General features: G+C 45.5%; 1 pseudogene; it reads left to right on the top strand.

The window, feature by feature from the left end:
- Window positions 1–870: 870 nt before the first annotated feature.
- LOC146180079 (uncharacterized) lies at window positions 871–17,349 on the top strand (annotated as a pseudogene).
- Window positions 17,350–18,043: the final 694 nt, after the last annotated feature.

Below are 18,043 nucleotides of genomic sequence, written 5' to 3'. Positions count from 1 at the left end.
ACAGTAGATCACACTTGCATGCATATGGAGATTTTACACAATAAACCCACGACCGCACATTCGAAACGGCACTGACAGCTAGCCCAAAGCATTCGTATGCACATCCAGCATTTGTGGCTACCAAATTATTCAATTTCGAGCACTTCACTTACATTCCACAAGCAAAATGCGGGCGCGATAGTAGTCCGACCCACCTCTGTCGTCCGTCCACTTCACCATAAAAAACGCCGACGAGAAGTCCTCGTCGGGAGAATAGTTCTTTTTGTCGCTCACTGAGACGATCGCATGTCTTTTGTCGTCTTCATACCTGACATAAGCATGAATAATCATTGTTTCTAGCTCGCACGTGTCTAGGAAAGACAGGGCGTCAAAAGTTCCTTAGCCACCAACCAGACGCACGTGCATCACCCAAGACTGATTTATCACCATCTAACCAATAGGGACGAGAAGGAGAGTCGTAAACGGTCGTGAGCTCGGCTTGGCTGCACTTGCGGCTTGGCCGGTTACATGACCGTAGCGGCCTGCGGCCTGCGCACTGGATATTACGCCGCTGGAAATCTTCGCAAAACCCGGGCGCGATACTTTTGACACAGTGGCTACAATTTGTTAACAGATCGCACTAATTTTCTGGGACACACGTAGCGACGTGTCTTGCGCGCCGTCTTGCGCCCACGTTTCGCGCAGTCGTTCAAATCCACCGCGCGAGATGATCGAAGCCAATCCATCTCTTCCTTCACCCAAGACTCCATCTTGCTAGTGTGTTTTGGTGGTCCCTGTTTACTTCTCGATCGCCGAAACCACGTCGTATCCTGCAATCGTTCTACCACAATGGATAGTTCAAAAAAGAAAAAAAAACGAGGCGCATACAGGATGTATTTCGACCCCAGCTCGAAGGTTGATACCGCGGCGTACAGCGAGCAGACTAAAACAACTTCAGGTAGGCGCCGAATATCGTTTGTGTGTGATATAGCTTGCTGTGGCCTTTTTTTTTAATTTGCTAGCCTAATGTTGATTATAGACATCTGGAACAACTGAAGGACAAGCCTCTGTAGAGCTCACAGATCGAGACCAAAAGCCATCAAGGCCGACGCTGCCCAGCATGTGGGCAGCTGACGGCAGTCGAGCTGACGCGTCCGGCGATGTCCACCAGCCTGGAATTAGTACGCATCTGCAGAGATTCCCTAACGCCGAACCAGCAAGAATGACTCCATGCATGCGCCTCGCAGCATCAACCGCAGTGGTGTTTCATTGAAACGGATGTGTATTACTTTCGTAAATATAACTTAAAGTTTGCGTAGAGAAGCAACACTTTTTGACTATATAATAATGCATTTCGTGCGCGCAAATTGTGTCGGCGGCTAGAGTTAATTTGTTCTCAGGCTTGCTGATAGGTGCCTGTACGGTGAGTAAATTGTGAATTTACTTTATTGTAGGTTGCTTCTGAAGACGTGAACTGCCTTCTCGATGCCTTAGCGGAATGGTCACTCACAGCTGGTGAAGGATCATTTACCCAGTGCGCCGAAATTGATGCTTCTGTGCAGCCCCTAAGTCCCCAGCCTGGTGCACTTGAGAATAACACTGCCGACATTGGACTGGTAAAAATAGGTGCTTTAAGGAGATATTTAAAGAAGTAAATGTGGCAATTGTAAACAAAGTGCTGAAAACCTTATATTAAAGGGTCAATTTCATCAGTACCAAGTTTACAAAACTTGCAGCTTAGTCTAAATATCTGGCAGTTTCTCAAGCTGCATCACTCCTGTCATGTATTGATGCTGAGCTAATTCTTCAGGTCGGCAAATGAACAGCCATAGCCGGTTCAGGTTGACAAAATGCTTTGGATTATTTAATATTACTTCTGTGTTAGGAGTGGACGTATGATACCTTAGCTCAGTTGTCAGAGATTGAGAGGAGGATATAGGGGCCTGGTAAGAGGAGAGAATGGTGATTTCTTTGAAGTACCAGGTAAAAGTAATAAACAAACATTTGTTATGTAGGACCGTCGCTCCACTGGAGAAGCAGACACTGATGATGCAGGACTTGCCAGCATGTTTCAAGCCATCATATCTGAATCAGTAGTGTCAAAAGCCGACATGCTGATGATGATGCTGGAGTATGCATTTCGTGTGAAATTAACCTTCAGTGCCCTTGTCAGCCTCACTGCAATGATCAATTCTTCTTTGTGTGTGTGCCCTGTTCTGCCCTACTCGAAGTATATGTTGAATAAGGTTTTCAGGGTAGCGGTGCCTCAATACATTTCATTTTTTTGTCCAGAGTGCGAAGTGTACATTGATACTGCTGCTCAAGGCAAATCTGTGCAGTGTCCTAAGTGCCAGCAAGCATATGGATCATCTGGGTTAGCAGATACATCTTTCTTTGCCCTCCTGCATGTACCCTCACAAGTAAGCAAAGTGCTGGAAAGATGTGAATTTGTTGATTTGGCAGAGACTTTGCCCCAGCCCAATGGCACCTTGTGCGATATTCAATATGGCCCAATGTACAGGGACTTCGTTGTTGTCACCGAAAAACTAGTCATAGGATCAGTTTTTCACTCAATGCAGATGGCACTCCCATCTTTAAGTCTAGTGGCACCTCGATCTGGCCAACTCTATTGATTATAAATGAGAGACCCCCGACAAAGAGAATGAAGAAGTTAATATTGGCCAGTCTCTGGATTGGACGAGACAAGCCTCATATGGGCATCTTTCAAGGTGCCTTTGTGGAGGCTATGAATGAATTATCGGAAAAAGGTTTTCGTGTTCACCATAAGGGCACAGAAAAAACTTTAACGCCTTCTCCATTTGCTCTGCTGTAAATTCTGTGGCCAGGGCCCCCACGCAGGGTCTTACTCAATTTAATATATATTATGGCTGCAATTGGTGCCTTAAGAAGGGGGAAAGAGTCGGCAGGGCAAATAAGTATCCGGTCGTGGCTGGGGATGTTATTTAGAGAAGCGAAGGACAAATGGTATTAGACATGGAAGAGGCAATTATGAACGGCAAGCCTGTGAATGGCGTTAAGGCTGTGTCCCCACTGATCAATATGCACCAGTTTAATATAGTCTGGAGTTTTGTACCAGATTATATGCATTGTGTACTGTTGGGTGTGGGACGCCAGTTCTTGGAAATGTGATTAGGTTCAGCAGGTTTTCCATTCTACATAGGTCGGTGCCAACCTCCTATTGATCAGAAGTTGATGACCATTGCACCACCCAAAGATGTGAGGCGCATGCCTAGACCAAGCAAGAAGAGGAAATTTTGGAAGGCAAACGAATTTGAGAATTGGGTGCTTTTTTACAGCCTGCCAGTCCTGGATGGTATTCTGGAGGGAAGATACCTTCGGCATTGGGCATGCTTAATACAGGCTGTGCACATATTGCTCGAGTCCAAACTGTCACTTCCTGACCTTGCTACTGCAGAAAGCCTTCTTTTGGACTTCTATGTCCACGCTCAAACCCTTTATAGGAAAGATTGCATGACATTTAATATGCACCAGCTCCTTCATATTGGAAAGAGTGTGAGACACTGGGGTCCACTGTGGGCTCATTCAGCATTTCCCTTTGAGGCAGGAAATGACACTTTGAAGGAAGCAGTGAAGGCTGCCAATGGCATCCCCTATGAAGTATGTCGCATACTGCAGATTGACAGTGTTGTCAAAGACGGTCTTGAGCATGCCACACTCCAAAGTGCCATCCAGTACTGTGCATCGCTGGATGCAGCAGCATGCACTCAAAAAGGTGTTGCCAGCTCAGATAGGTTGCGTTTTTTTGGCCGTGGCACACCATATGGGGTGGCACCCAACCCGGCAGGCAACCAGAGCTGCTTACAGAAAGTTGTGTTGAATATGCACGCTTGTGCTACAACAGTAGCATATTTGCTGGCAAGACATATGCTCTGAACCGTAAAGCCAAAAACTCTGTTGTGCAGCTGTTAGATGGCACATTTGCAGTCATTTTGAACCTTATTAGCACAGGCTCGGCATTTGCCCTTCTTCAACCTTTGCAGTGCACAGCTGTTAAATATGGCTAAGTCAAGCTCACTCATCTGTATAGAGTTATTTCTTTATCCCAAGAGCCTTTAGTTGTCCCCTTTCATTATGTCAGTAAGCTTTGTGTGTTTATGAAACTGGACAAAACATTTATTTCATCTTTACCAAGTACATTTTCACTTTAAGTGTACATTCATACGGCACTGCTTGTGATGGTTTCATGTCTAGCTATTTACCTTGTGTTTTAAATTCTTCATAAAATGCATGTGTGGAAGTACAAAAATAGTAAAAACGGTACTATATTCATTATCAAAGCGGCAACATGTAACACACCGAAAGGAAGGGAGGGAACTGGGCTTGCAGTCCAGCTGAGAAAGCAGTTTATCACAAGTGTTATCTGGTGGATAAAATTTTGGCATTTGATGTCCTGAGCAGACTGTGACAGGTATTATAGCGGAGGGATTGAAATTACAGTTGGCCATTAGACACATGTCGACATAGCACGGCACATGGGCATGTCTGCATTTCACCTCCATCGCAAGATACCTTCTAAAAACATTTGGATCAGGTGTTGAATGCAGGAGTCACCGCAGTGTCTAGGCAACATCAATTTGAAAATGCAGTGAATTCATTATTCACAGGCAGCCTTAGGTTGGTTCTAAAAATGCATTTTTTCGGTCAGTAAACAAATCTGTTTTGTTGTAGCTTATACGGTAAACATCTCATAAAGACTCATGCTATGAGGGGTGCCATAGTGGAGGCATCAGACAATTTCAACTATCTGGAGTTATTTAACATGCACTGACATCACACTGTAATCATGCTTCTCGCCTCCACTAAAGTTGGCCACGGCAGCTGGGATTGATCTCGCATCGTTGTAATCGCCGAGACCCTGCGGTGAGGTGCGATGGTTATATGAAACCACAGCAGAAGACCCAAGAATAATTTTGACTGCCTAGGTTTCTTAACTGCACATTCTGCGCAGCACAAGGGCTTCTTTTGCATTCTGCCTTCATTAAAATGCACCTGCTGCAGCCCACATTTGATTCCGGCATCCAAATGCTACACAACTACTGGGTCAGTTCAGTGGATTGTATGAGTAGCTACATGTGAACAAATGCACGTATGAAACAAGCCAGGCATATAGCAGCAGTCTCATATTGTATATAGGTCTATGTCAATTTCACCGGTCCACTGCCAATAGTTGAATACCGCAGCCACTGCAGTGCAGTAGGTGATTGTGTTTGTTTTATATCCTGCAGCACTTTGCTTAAAGACCATTGTGTAGTATGTCTGTTAACTCGGCTGATCTTGTACATTGAAGGTGAGCTACATCATTGGGTGGGGTTGCTTATTTCACATCGTGCATTTTGTTATAAACCAAGAGATCAAGTACTAAATCTGTTTTGTATCCTGATGCAGTGACTGACGTGAATGTCAGTTACATTTGTATCAGTGTTTTGGTTTGTATATTCTGGGCATTTTAACGAGGCTGAAAAGCATAGTTTGATATGGATTATGTGGTAATTGTGATGGTGACATGAATTGCCTAACAGCGAGTAATTAATCTCAGGTTGTTTATTGCAGCCACCAAGAGTGTTATAATCCATACCTGCCAACTCTCCCGAATTGTCCGGGAGTCTACTGAATTTTGATTACATGTCGCGATTGTACAGACGCAACCTCAAATCTCCTTAAAAGTGCTTGCCACAGCGCAGCGTATTTCCATTTTTAAATGCTTTTTTGTGCACTATCCTATCATAACCATGCCAGAAAGCAGCGCAGAAGCAGTTAGTCACCAGCATGCACCTTGAATCGAGGTAGCGGGCACCGGCACCGCCACGAACACAAGCAACCGGCGGTCGCTGCCACTTTGATTTTTTTTAATTGGCTCGTCTCAGTCTGGCTCGTGCATTTAGCAATCCAGTCGTTATATGATTGTGGGTGCGTTAGCCGCGCTAGGCTCCAGTTGGCTTTCTCAGGTCGTCGAGTGGAGTGTGGAACACCGAACTTCTCTTTGTGCTTCCCCGAGTTGGAACGATCGATGGCACTTTCGAAAGCTAAGAAATAGTACTTGCAACTATTTCGGTAATCGTACATGACTTAGTTTCCATGTTTTGATAGTTTGCAAGAATATAACTAGTACAGATTCTGTACCACATATGCCTGTGATATAAGTTTCACACGGCGGCAAGAACGACATCAAGATACACATCGCTTCACAAAGGCATATATGAACTAGGTTCGTGCTGCAGACCTGCAGGGCACAATCTGCAGTTTCTTCCAACACAACGGCGAAGACAGTGTTATCGATGCAGAGTTCCTTTTCACTAAATGTGAGTGAAGGCAAAACAAAAACTGCGGAGAAAACAAATATCTGGTCTAACCAAGGGAGCCAATGACGGTAGTCACTGCACAAGAATTCTCAGCATAGGAAGCACGTCTTCACACTTGCTAAAAATTAATCCATGTCCTCCCCACAGCCAAATTTGTCTGTTCTACCACGTTCAAGAGAACAAGCGAACGATGCTGCTTGCGCCGGCGCTATGTGAAGGCGCTCAGCATCTTTCAGGCTCCTGACAGTCCTCTGCTCTTGCAGAGGAATCCTATTACTTGTCAGTGACTGCATGCATCTGACTGGTTGTGTGCAAGCTTAAGTTGTTTTCTTATTTTCATAGCAGCAGCAATGCTGCAGCCAGTGCGCGTCGTCGTAGCAGTCGCCTACTTCGATAACTCTGATTCGGTGAAGCATTTTTTTGGTGAATGAGTTAGTCTAATAAATCAATATAAACTTATACTGGCCCAGACCAAGGTGTATAGAAAATAAATGAATGAATGTAATGCTAATGCTCAACTGACCTGCATAGGAAAGCATCCTACACCAGCAGTTAAACATGTGTTATCCCACTTAGTTCGTCATGTAGGCACTTCTGAAATGTGACGCCACAGTATGTCCTCGCGCTCAATACTTGGAAGAGTTTTGTGTAAACATAGAGACGTGCACAAATGACGACACCATTGTTTCACTTATAAAGGACGACTGGTGTTTATTGCCGTAAGGCTGCTCCTTGTCGAGCGAGTATATCTTACACAGGTTGCCAGATTTAAAGTTAGAAAAAGGCTAGATTGAACAGTTTCTTCATACTCCCCCCGGAATGAGCTTCAGATCATTCGCAGGTAGTCTCCATGGGGTAGAGCAACTGGATCGGTCTTCTTAGGATGGTCCCACCAGGTAGGCGCACCATGCAGGCTCTTATGTGTCCATCACGTCCGACAAGCACATCAATAACTTGTCCGGTTTTCCACAGCTGCCTTGGCAGATGAGGCTGATGAACTAGCGCGAGAGTTCCTTTTTTCAAGGCGCTAGATGGGTTTGGCACATCAAAGTAAGCGGAGCGAAGACTTATTAGGTACTCGCCTGCCACCTACGCCAGAAGTGGTCAGCCAAAATTTGGCGGTATCGCCAGCGACGAGTCAGCTGACCCGGTGATGGAAACACTGACTCCACGCTGCTGCCCGGGGGCAATGTCGTCAAACGCTTTCCCACGATAAAATGGGATGGAGTCAGTGGCTCCGGCTCGTCAGCTTCTGTGTACACGTAGGTTAGAGGCCTTGAGTTGATCACAGCCTCAATTTCGGCCAAGATTGTAGTCAGCCCCTCGAAAGTACACAAGATGTTGCCTAGAACTTTCTTCAGAGACGTCTTCACAGAACGAACCATTCGCTCCTAGAATCCGCCCCACCAGGCGGCTCTCTCGACGATAAACTTCCATTTTATCTGGTGGTTTAAGAAATAATTTTGGATTTCTGTTCCACGTAGCATTGTCCATAGCCGTTTCAGGTCTCTTGAAGCGCGTTGGAACGTCTCAGCGTTGTCCAAAAATATGACTCGACTGACTCCTCTTCTAGAAATGAACCTCTTAAATGGCATTAGAAAATTAGAAGTAGACATGTCAGCCACCAGCTCATGGTGCACTGCGCGGGTAACTGCGCATGTGAAGATGACGAGGTATGACTTCTTGCTGCCTTGATCCCTTGTGTTCAACGGCCCGGCAAAATCGATACCCGTCACCTCGAATGGTTGAGCCTGGGTTACCCTGTCTCGAGGTAAAGGGGCGACTGGATCAGTAGCAGCGCGGCTGTTGAAACGATTGCAGGTAAAGCATTTCTTCAGGATCTTTTTCACCATCTGCCTTCCCCGAACTATTCAAATCTGCTCCCTTAGTTCTGTGAGAGTCTCAAGTGCGCCTGTGTGTAGAAGGCAGCGATGGGTGGCGACTATCAAGAGTTCAGTGAAATGGTGACCGGCAGGCAGGATTTTCGGATGCGTGGTGCTATAGGAGAGGCCAGTATTGCTCAAACGTCCCTCCCCTCTTAGCACTCCGTCTTCATCGCAGTAAACTTGCAAATCCCACAAAGGAGAGCTGCAGGGCAAGCGTGATGCGCGACGCACGCACTCCAGCTCTTCACGGAAAGCCTCTCTTTGCACCTGACCTATAAGACAAGTTTGTGCTTGAGTGACCTCTTCTGTCGTCTGATATCCATTGATTTTCCGATTAGGCCTTCTTGAGTTGTGCAAGAATCGCTGCATCCATGCAACAACACGAACAAGTCTGGAGAGGGAGCTGTGCCGGTGCAGCGGTAAGACAGTTTCCTCTATTGCGACGTTGTGCACTTGCACTGATCTTCTCTCTTCCTCTGCTGCGGCCATATCGAAGTCATCTTCGCGCCTTGGCCAGGCGATGGGTGGCTCCTTGAGCCAGGTAGGTCCATTTCACCAAACTGTGTTTGTCTTGAGGGCTTTGGGGCTCACTCCTCTTGTCCGACGGTCGGCAGGGTTCTCGGCTCCTGGGCAGTGATTCCAGATTTCAGGATCCGTCCGCTGTTGAATTTCCAGCTCCCGATTGGCCACAAAGGGCTTCCACTGTTGCGCTGACCCGCGAACCCAATGAAGTGCAATTGTAGAATCACTCCAGAGATGCCTTTTGACAATTGGTAGGTTTAGTGACTGCATCAAATATTCCATCAATCTCGCGCCTACCAGCATTCCCATCAACTCCAATCTCGGAAAAGTGAGCTTCTTAATCGGTGACACCCGCGATTTCGATAAGATCAGAGTCACGGCTGGTGCAGTGATTCCTGAAGTGCGCAGGTAGGCAACCGCCCCGTAAGCTTTCGGACTAGCATCGGTGAAAATGTGAATCTCCATGCTTCCGTCGTTGTGAAGTCCGTCGTATCTTCTGGGTACGGTTACCTCAGTCAATTGGTGGAGCTGTAAATGCCACTCCTTCCACGATGACTGCACCTTCTCAGGCAGGGGTGCATCCCACTCAACTCCCAACTCCCAGAGTGTTTAGAAGATCAACTTAGCTGTAACTGTTACTGGTGAGATAAGCCCAAGTGGATCATATATTCGAGCCGACGCCTGAAGAATGAACTGCTTTGTGTTGCTGTTTTGGTTCAGTAGGTTCAATACGGCCTCTAAAGAAAATCCCAAACAGTCATCGTGCCTGTTCCAGACAAGTCCACTCGGCGCAGGGCACCTCCTGTCCCGTCGTCGTCAAACAATTGGAGCATTTTTTTTTTAATTCGAGTTTCATTTACGGAGGGACATGCTCGCTAGGCTCATAACCTGCTGTGCTTCGCGGTAAAAGTCTTCCGCCTCTTGCTCCGAGTCTGCTCCAGTGATTAAGTCATCCACGTAGTGGGTTTCTGCCATAATTGCCGCTGTCTTGGGGTGAACTGTTGTCGCCAAGTGGTGACGCTAGGTAGCGGTGAGAAGAAATGGACTGCTAGTAGCTCCAAAGGGCACCCTTATCATTCTCCACGTCTCTACAAGCGGCCTTGGTTCTTCCTTTGTCGGCATCTGTTCATACCACAAGAATCTCAACGCATCTCGATCTTCACGACGGACCGATATCTGAAGGAATGCCAGTAAACTTCTTTTCGATGTTTCTTGAAGTTTCTTTTTTCTTCTTCTCGTTCGTTATGGTCCCGTCTCCTTGCTTCGCCGAAAGAATTTCAATGGGCCGAATTAAATTGACAAACTGATTTAATTACACTAATAGGTCGGATGGATAAACAAACACAGCACAGTTGAGAGAAAGAACAAATAAAACACAGAGTTGGGTCGCCCTCCAGCTTAGGACAGTCCGTCGTCCCAAGCGAGCGTATAGGAGAACGTCCGTCTTCTCCCTCGCTCGGGCCGCAACTCTCCGGGCTACCCATCGCACCTCGTCGTCTTCGCGCGGTCCCACGTTTCCGTGAAAACGTCCTTGGTGTCCCCCCCGTTCACACAGATTCGTGGAAAATCGTAGCCGAGGTCCAGTTCGCCGAAGCGTCCCAACCCCGGCCTTTCCACCACTGGCACTCCACTCTCGAGGACGCGCACGAGATTTACGACCGCTTCTTACACACACAAAATAAAAGAACAGCGTACAAACACCCAGAGGGCGCTCGACGGGGTCGCCGGCGGCGTTTGGCGCCTCGAGCGCTAACCAACAGGCCAAACACAGAACGGCCGAACGCCTTTCAATGCACGAGACCCCCCCGCATCTCAAGAAAGACATAAAACAGACAACGCGCACAAGCAGGGACACTTCACACTGTAACCCAAAAACAAGAAAAAGGTCCCCCCTCCCTGGGTACGGGCGCCGCTCCGCCCGCGCGCCTCGCGGGCCGGCTCCCCGAAACAGCAGGAAACGCAAACACACACAAAAAGAGAACTCGAGAAAACATGCACTATTGACGACCTTACAATGCCTTTTGGATGTCGGCGGTAATGCCAATGCGATGAATCCTAAACTTTAACAGGATTTTCAGGAGATCAGGGTTCAAGTTAGGTCCGGCATCGAGAACCTGATTTAGAGAGGCACATCCTGGTTCGCTGGATGATGCGTCAAAGACAATTCTGAGTTTGGTGGAAAGACTGTCTGGTCTAATAACTGCTCGATGCGGTATGTAATAAATTCTGTTTTCTGAGCTGGTGCCTTCCTCTACTGGGAGTCGTTCGGCAAAGCCTTGATGGAGGTACTGACGTATTGCAGCATCATATTGGTGCATCATATCCTCATTTCTCGTTAGCTTCTTTGTGAGGTTGTTCAAACGCTTCTCTGCAACTGCCTTGTTATCGCCTAGGCTGAGTTTGACCTGCTTCCACGGTAAGGCGACTCCGTAGCGTCTGTCAACGAGCTTGACAGATGATGCAAATGCTTGGACGACTGCTTTGTCTTCGTTTTGTTGGGCAACAGGCTCGACAATGCCCATGCTTTCGAGCTCCCAATATTACTTAAGGTCAGCAGCAAGGCAGTGAGTCTCGTCACCTACGCTGGCTCGCAGCACAGCCACGGACGAGCAGCTGGCGGACCAACTGCTGAAAGGGATAGGACCTTGCAATGTCCAGCCGAATTCCGTCTTCAGTGCCACTAATGAATCATGCAATTTCCGCACGTCACCAGATAAGAGGTTCCAATAATAATCAGAACCAATAAACCAATAAGGATGCTGATGCCTTTTCTTGTTAGATGACCTGGTGGTACGGTTGCATCTGCAAGCTCCGTTATCTCTGCCTGCACTGCTTGAATCACTTTTCGGGAAGACTCAACTGATCACAGCAGATCTCAGGTATCTCTAAAGCTTCGATAGAATGCTCCTTTCGGTTGTACTAACTTCTCAACCAAACTCGTACACGGTTTCGTTTCTGCCTAATAACGTTTCCGGCTCCTCCAAAGGGGTAAATGGTCATGTCTTCTTCACCCAGACCTTCTAACTGTAGTTGGTGTGAGAGCTCTTCAGTCACAAAGCTGCGCTGGCTGCCTCCGTCAAACAGAAGACGAGTTAGCGTTCTTCTTTGCGGTCCCTCTGCCCATACTTGGGCAGTCTGGAGCAGCACAGTGGGAGCTTTGTCGCTCTTCTTTCTTGTAGCAGCATGCAGTTCGGCTGATGTGCAGTTTGCTGGCTGCCACGCAGGATCACACATCTGAGTCAAATGCCTTTTGCCGCATTTCTTGCACTTGACTCCCTTGTTGCGACATTGTTTCGATGTGTCCTTTAACAAAACAGCGGAAGCATCGACTTGCCCGACACAGTGCCCTTTTCTTTTCGTCGAGAGAAAGCGAGGTCTGGCACTCTTTAGTTACATGATCCCCAGCGGCGCAAAATGCACAGGACTCATTCTGTTTCATATCACTGGCGAAAAAGAGCGAAGCCGCTGAAGCCTTTGAAACTGTGTACTTTCCATTCTTGAATCTGGGTTTAAGGTTCTTGCTTTCCCGTTGACCACCCTGCACCGCCTTCTCCCTACTCTCCACTTCATGTTTCACAAATTCTTGCAGACTTGCAATGCAAAGAATGTCTTCCTGCCTTTCTGCTGAACAACGCTTGTGATAATTTATGACAAGGTCGCTTGGCAGCATTCGCAGCAACGCGGAGCTGAGCATTCCGCCGTAGCCGTCTGTTTTGACGCCAAGCGCCTTGAGAGCGGATATGCTGCGCTGCATGTGGTCATAGAGTCGACGTAGGTCTGTTACCTCCTGCTCGCTTCGTACTGTCGGTAAGTCCAGCAGTTGGTTGAGGTGTTCCTGGATTAGCACATCCGTGCGTCCGAAACGCCCCTTCAGAAGCTCGATGACTGTGTTGTAATTAGATCCTGTAGCTTGAATCCCGGCCACCGCTGACGCAGCCTTCCCAGTGAGCGCCGACTGCAAATAAAAAAACTTCTCGCCATTGGAAAGGGAGTCGTTGCTGTGGATCGCCTGCTGGTACTGCTCCCAAAAAGGCTGCCACTCCGTGGCGGCGCCGCTAAATCGCTGCAGCTCGAGTTTCGGCAACCTGACCTTTGAACCGGCAGCGCTCCGGTTACCGTCGAGAGGTGCCCGTGTAGCATCCGCTCCTGGACCGACGGTCGCTCGCTGAGCTTCGGCTTGCTGGCTGAGTTTTGCGGCATAGGTGACGATTCTGTCGATGTAAGCGACTGTACGCGTGTAGTTCTCGGCTTCTTCATCAGGCACAAGTGGCTCGATAGCAGTGTCCACCTCGTTAAGCAGTGTTTGGAGGGCGCTAAGCCTCGCTGACAGTACGTTCAGAGCCTTTTCGTCCGCATGCGTCTCTAACGAAGAATCGACCTTGTCACCTGGGATCTCAGAGCTCCTCGTTTCTTCTTCAGCCGATCCATTTCTGTATCGATGTAGTGTCGATCGTCCTCGTAAAGCCAAGCTTGACTTCGGGTATGGCGTCTCCAGGCCTCGTGTTAGAGCGTGCTAGGCCTCGTTCATGGAACCTTTCAGTCCAAGGCGGTTTCACCTCCAAGGATCGTTGCGGTAATGACTCAGGATTCGTTGTCTCGCCGACGCTAGATGGCCTCGATGTTTACGGAACGTTGCAGCGTTTTAGTCCCAGGTTTCGGCACCATAATTTTGTGCAAACTTAGAGACGCACACAAATGACGACACCATTGTTTCACTTATAAAGGACGACTGGTGTTTATTGCCGTAAGGCTGCTCCTTGTCGAGCGAGTATATCTTACACAGGTTACCAGATTTAAAGTTAGACAAAGGCTAGAATGAACAGTTTCTTCAAGTTTCTGATGATGCAACACAGAGATAGTTCAAAATAAACCAGTGGGCGGCCACTCTCGCCTCATTTTAGTGTGGTCAGCCTCAATAATTACCGAATTGCTAAATTAACCCCCCCTTCCAGCAGTCTCCCAAATTTTAATGTGGCTAGGTTGGCAGGTATGTTATACAAATTACATAACAAGGAAGAACAAGTAGTCAATGTTTGTTATCCTGATGCAGTCACTGATGTCAGAGAATATAATGTTTGCTATAATACATTGGTATGTATGTCCAGAACTGTTCAATAAGGCTGACTTGCAAGGTCTATTTTCGTCAGGCTTCAAGCACTTTCATGGTGACATAGGGCACTAAATTAAAGAATTATTTTTGTAAGAATCAGCAACTTTGTGTTCAGTGCAACCTCTACAATTGTTATTGTAGATAATTTAATATGTAGCAAGACATTCTTTTTATACTTGCGATCAATCATGAATAAGTTGTGACGTAAGTTTGAAGATGTAAATTATGCTTTTGTTTCTTTTGCTTTTTGTCACTTCTTACCAAACTGAAATTTAGTTTTTTTTTCTCACAGGCAAATTGCCTTTTAGTTTCCATACTGTGCATTTGATGGGTATATGCAAGCTTTAATATTCAAATATGTTTTTTACAAATAGTTTTCTTTTGCATTGTTGTGTACCTGATTTGATGTGCAGATAGGATTCATCATGCAAATAAATCTCGAATGAGGTCGATATGTAGTTTGATTGGATTAATTCCTTAACCCAGCCACAGCTGGCATATGCACAGCCCTTTTACAAATAATATTCAGTTTAGTGTTTACAAAACCTGATCTGCATGGGCAAATAAATGTCTGAGGTTCATTTGAAATAAAAACCAACCCACAAAGTTGAAATATATGCTATCTTTTGTTGGGGAATCAGCAGGAAACTACTACTTAGCATTGAGAAACCAACTGGTCACTAAACACTCCAAAACAATTTGAGCTGGCACTACAAATGAGAATTGGCAAATTACAATTGCAACATGATACTGACCATCTGGATTTTGGATTCCAATTGGTAATCAGAAATTTAGGTTCGGTATTTCAAATAAAAAGTAAACTAGAAAATGAAAGGTTTTTAATTTAGAACTGAAGCTTTTAGAATGCCAATTTTACTGGGAAATTAATTTAAAACTTCAGAGATACCAATTGATAATAAAGCAGCCATATAAAATAGCCATTTAGAACTTAAAATGCTTCTTAATCATGCACTGCTAGCTGAGAACACAAAGTAAGAACCTTGAACTAAAGGCGACAAAACTTGAACAAGCGGCCACCTGTTTTTCATTTACTCTAGCAAGAAATGCTGCGATGAAATCTATTGCGGAAGGCAGCGCTAATAAAAGAAATGTTCCCCTTTAACGTACCTACTTGCGATCATCTACACTGTCTCTTAGTAAAATGTGAAAATAAAAAAAACACTGATGTTTTTGCGCTAATTCAGTGTCGAGTCGACATTGCGCCACGTTAACGCGAACGCAGCATCGCTGGTTTTCATATTTTTCTTGTTTTCGTAGAAGGTGCGCATGATCCCGACGTTTCACCATGCAGATTACTGGTTTGCCTAATTCTACGTACGAGTAAACGAGAAAACACGAATCATCTGACAGTGTGAACTTGCTAAATGGAAAGGGCATGCACATTGATGAGAAATAATGGCAAAAATTGCTATCCAGACACATTTTGTGTTTCATTGTCCAGGTACGACCTTCAACAAATGCAGCTTTTCAAAACATGTATACATAATTGAAGGCCACAAGAAATACAGTAAACAAGTACAAAAGCAATCTCATTTAGGAGGCTTCTGATAAGTATAAAAGCAGTCTCATTTCGAAGGAGCCTGTGCTAAGTGAAATTGCATGTAGTGAAGTAACCTGTCCCCTGCAGAAGCAGTAGGAAAATGCACTAAAAAACGACACAGAAGAGAAAAACACACAAAGCAGGACTGGCTTCTGCATATTATCACTAACTAACCCGACAACTCTTGTTACAGCCTGTCCCCACTCGCTGCCAGAATAATCACCATATACCAGCACTGAAAGCTTTATTTGGTAGTTTTTTTTGTTTTTTTTTACCCACTTGCATTTGGTGGCAGTGTTGTACAGTGTGCAAATATAATTTAAAAAATTATCTGCCTTCACTGATACCATCACCAACACCTCCACACAGTAACCCTCTCGAAAATGCTTTGACACTGACGTGTTACATGTGCTGAAATGTGGCAACCAAAAAAAAGGAAGACGTTCTTCCAAAGGCAAGTACACCGAAACTTCCACAGCTTGAGTAAGTGTTGGAAATTTTAGTTAGCAAATGAAGTTGACAAAAAGATTGTGTTATAGAGTAGTTTTGCGGCACTTACAGAAATTTTGACACCAAATACAAAGTTTCACTGCTGCCTCTTTAGGTGCTGGTTATACTGTCTTATCAAGTCAGTGCGGCGTTTGCAGGGAAACAACTGAAAACAGTTGACAGAAGTGGACGTGTTGTTTATGGCTCCTTCAAAATAATCTCAGTAATAAAGCTACCTGACTACGCGCTATGTCGTGCTTACAAAAGAGAAATTTCCCAAAATACATGTTTTCTTCGCTCACTGGCTAATCTACAAAACCGAGAACAAGCATACGCAATCCGCAATCTAGACCCCTGGTACCTTAACGCATACCAGACCACATGCGGCCGGCACACATTGAAAAATAGATTGCCCCGCCTACTTAATCAGTTATCGCAAGGAAACATTCTCCTTTCAGAGGCATCTTTCCAGGAATTACTTTCATACTTTTTTCTTAAAACACAGGTTCATCCCATGATGTTTTTTGTTTATTTGTTTGTTTGAAACAATAACTGCTTTCAAATGTGAACATTTCTGCCAACGGTTTTTGTCTTCTTTCACATGCTTCCGCTATCTATTTCTGTGGTATGTATTGCTGTGAATGTATTGCTTGTCTTATGTATTTATTTCCCGTATTCCGCAATCCAAAACAATGCATTGCATACATCAGGCAGTGTTTTGCTTTTTTTTTATTTCTTCCCGATAATATTTATAATAGATTGAATAATTGCTTCCCAAATGTTTTTAGCAACTGTGATGTGACCGCTGATGTACCATTGCCAAAGTGGGGAGCCTGAGGCTTGTTAAGCTGCTTAAGGCAGCTTTTACTCCAAGCTCCGCCATCATGTAAACGTCGATGGTAAATAAAGTTATTATTATTAAATATAATGACTCCATGCACACAGCTGCTTAACTCATAGATCGCACACTTAAAATCTTCGTGCTATGCGGATGATATCATCGTGCACATTGACATTGGCCACAACACTAGTATACAGGGTGTAAGACGACTACCAGGTTTTGTCAGTCAAAAGCTGCATTGCCTTCATGCATTATTTTGCTGCAGTAGTAAATTGTGATTGCACTGCAGGTCTAATATTTGGTGGGTGTCATTCTCTCTCAATCATCTGCAGCAGACTTCAGTTTGCCATACTTCCAGGGAGAATAAATTGACAGGGAAAGTTACACTGTACAGGTTCTGTTAGGCGGGAATTAATTGTACGGATGCATGAATAACTTGCAGATTTGTCAAAGACCCAAACTACATTTTGTTTTGCAATGCTGAAAAGTGAATATGGCTTTTTCTCTTGTCATTAGGAGGCACCGCTACATCAGCTACAGCCAGCTTTCACACTGACTTTGGGGACGCCTGGGCAGACATCACAGTAAAGTCCTCCGTATTTGTGATGCAAGCCAAGTAAGGGAAAGGTTTTCATCTGACAGTTACACTGCTTTCTAGTTTGCACAAGGTTTGTAGAATCATCCCCTTATTCATTCTGAAACAAGCCAGAAGACATGCGAAGAGAGAACTGTAGGACAGCTGGACTAACAACTTAAATTTTACTAAAGGATAGAGGCACAAGAAGACTTGCACAGAGAAGCGCATGTAAAAAAGGCCCCAAAAGTCTGTTTGTTGACCGACTGCTTAGCCACTGACATGTCCTTAGCCTTTTCAATATAGTGTACCTTTGGATTTTTATCTGTGGCTTCCCTTTTGTAACGAGTGGTCCTTGACCATGACGAATTTGCTTTTTTAGATGGTTCATTAGCACAATGGTGACTTTTGGTTGTTTTCACCCTTTCCTCTTTCCACGCTTTCACTGCCTTGGGGTTTTTCGTGCACGTGCATTTCTGTGCGAATGTTCTTTTGCCTCTTTCCTTCCGTAATATTTCAGCTGTTAGTCAAACTTTGTCTTGTGCTCCTCTCTTCTCATGTGTTTCGTCTTCTGGCTCGTTTTAAGGTGAATCAGTACCAACTCATCCAGTTGTTATTCTTGATGATATCACTAGCCTGACTACACCCGCTGCTTGGCAAACGCCTCTCCAATATCCATCCGAATAACCTGATCCTGTGCAAGGTGCAGATTCCCGCAAACTTCCTATTTTCATCTGCCT

This window comes from Amblyomma maculatum, chromosome 9 (assembly GCF_055883805.1).
Source record: "Amblyomma maculatum isolate TAMU_Amacu chromosome 9, ASM5588380v1, whole genome shotgun sequence".
Taxonomy (NCBI): Eukaryota; Metazoa; Arthropoda; class Arachnida; order Ixodida; family Ixodidae; genus Amblyomma; species Amblyomma maculatum.
Note: the sequence above shows the minus strand (reverse complement) of the source record. Positions and strands in the feature narration are given on the sequence as shown.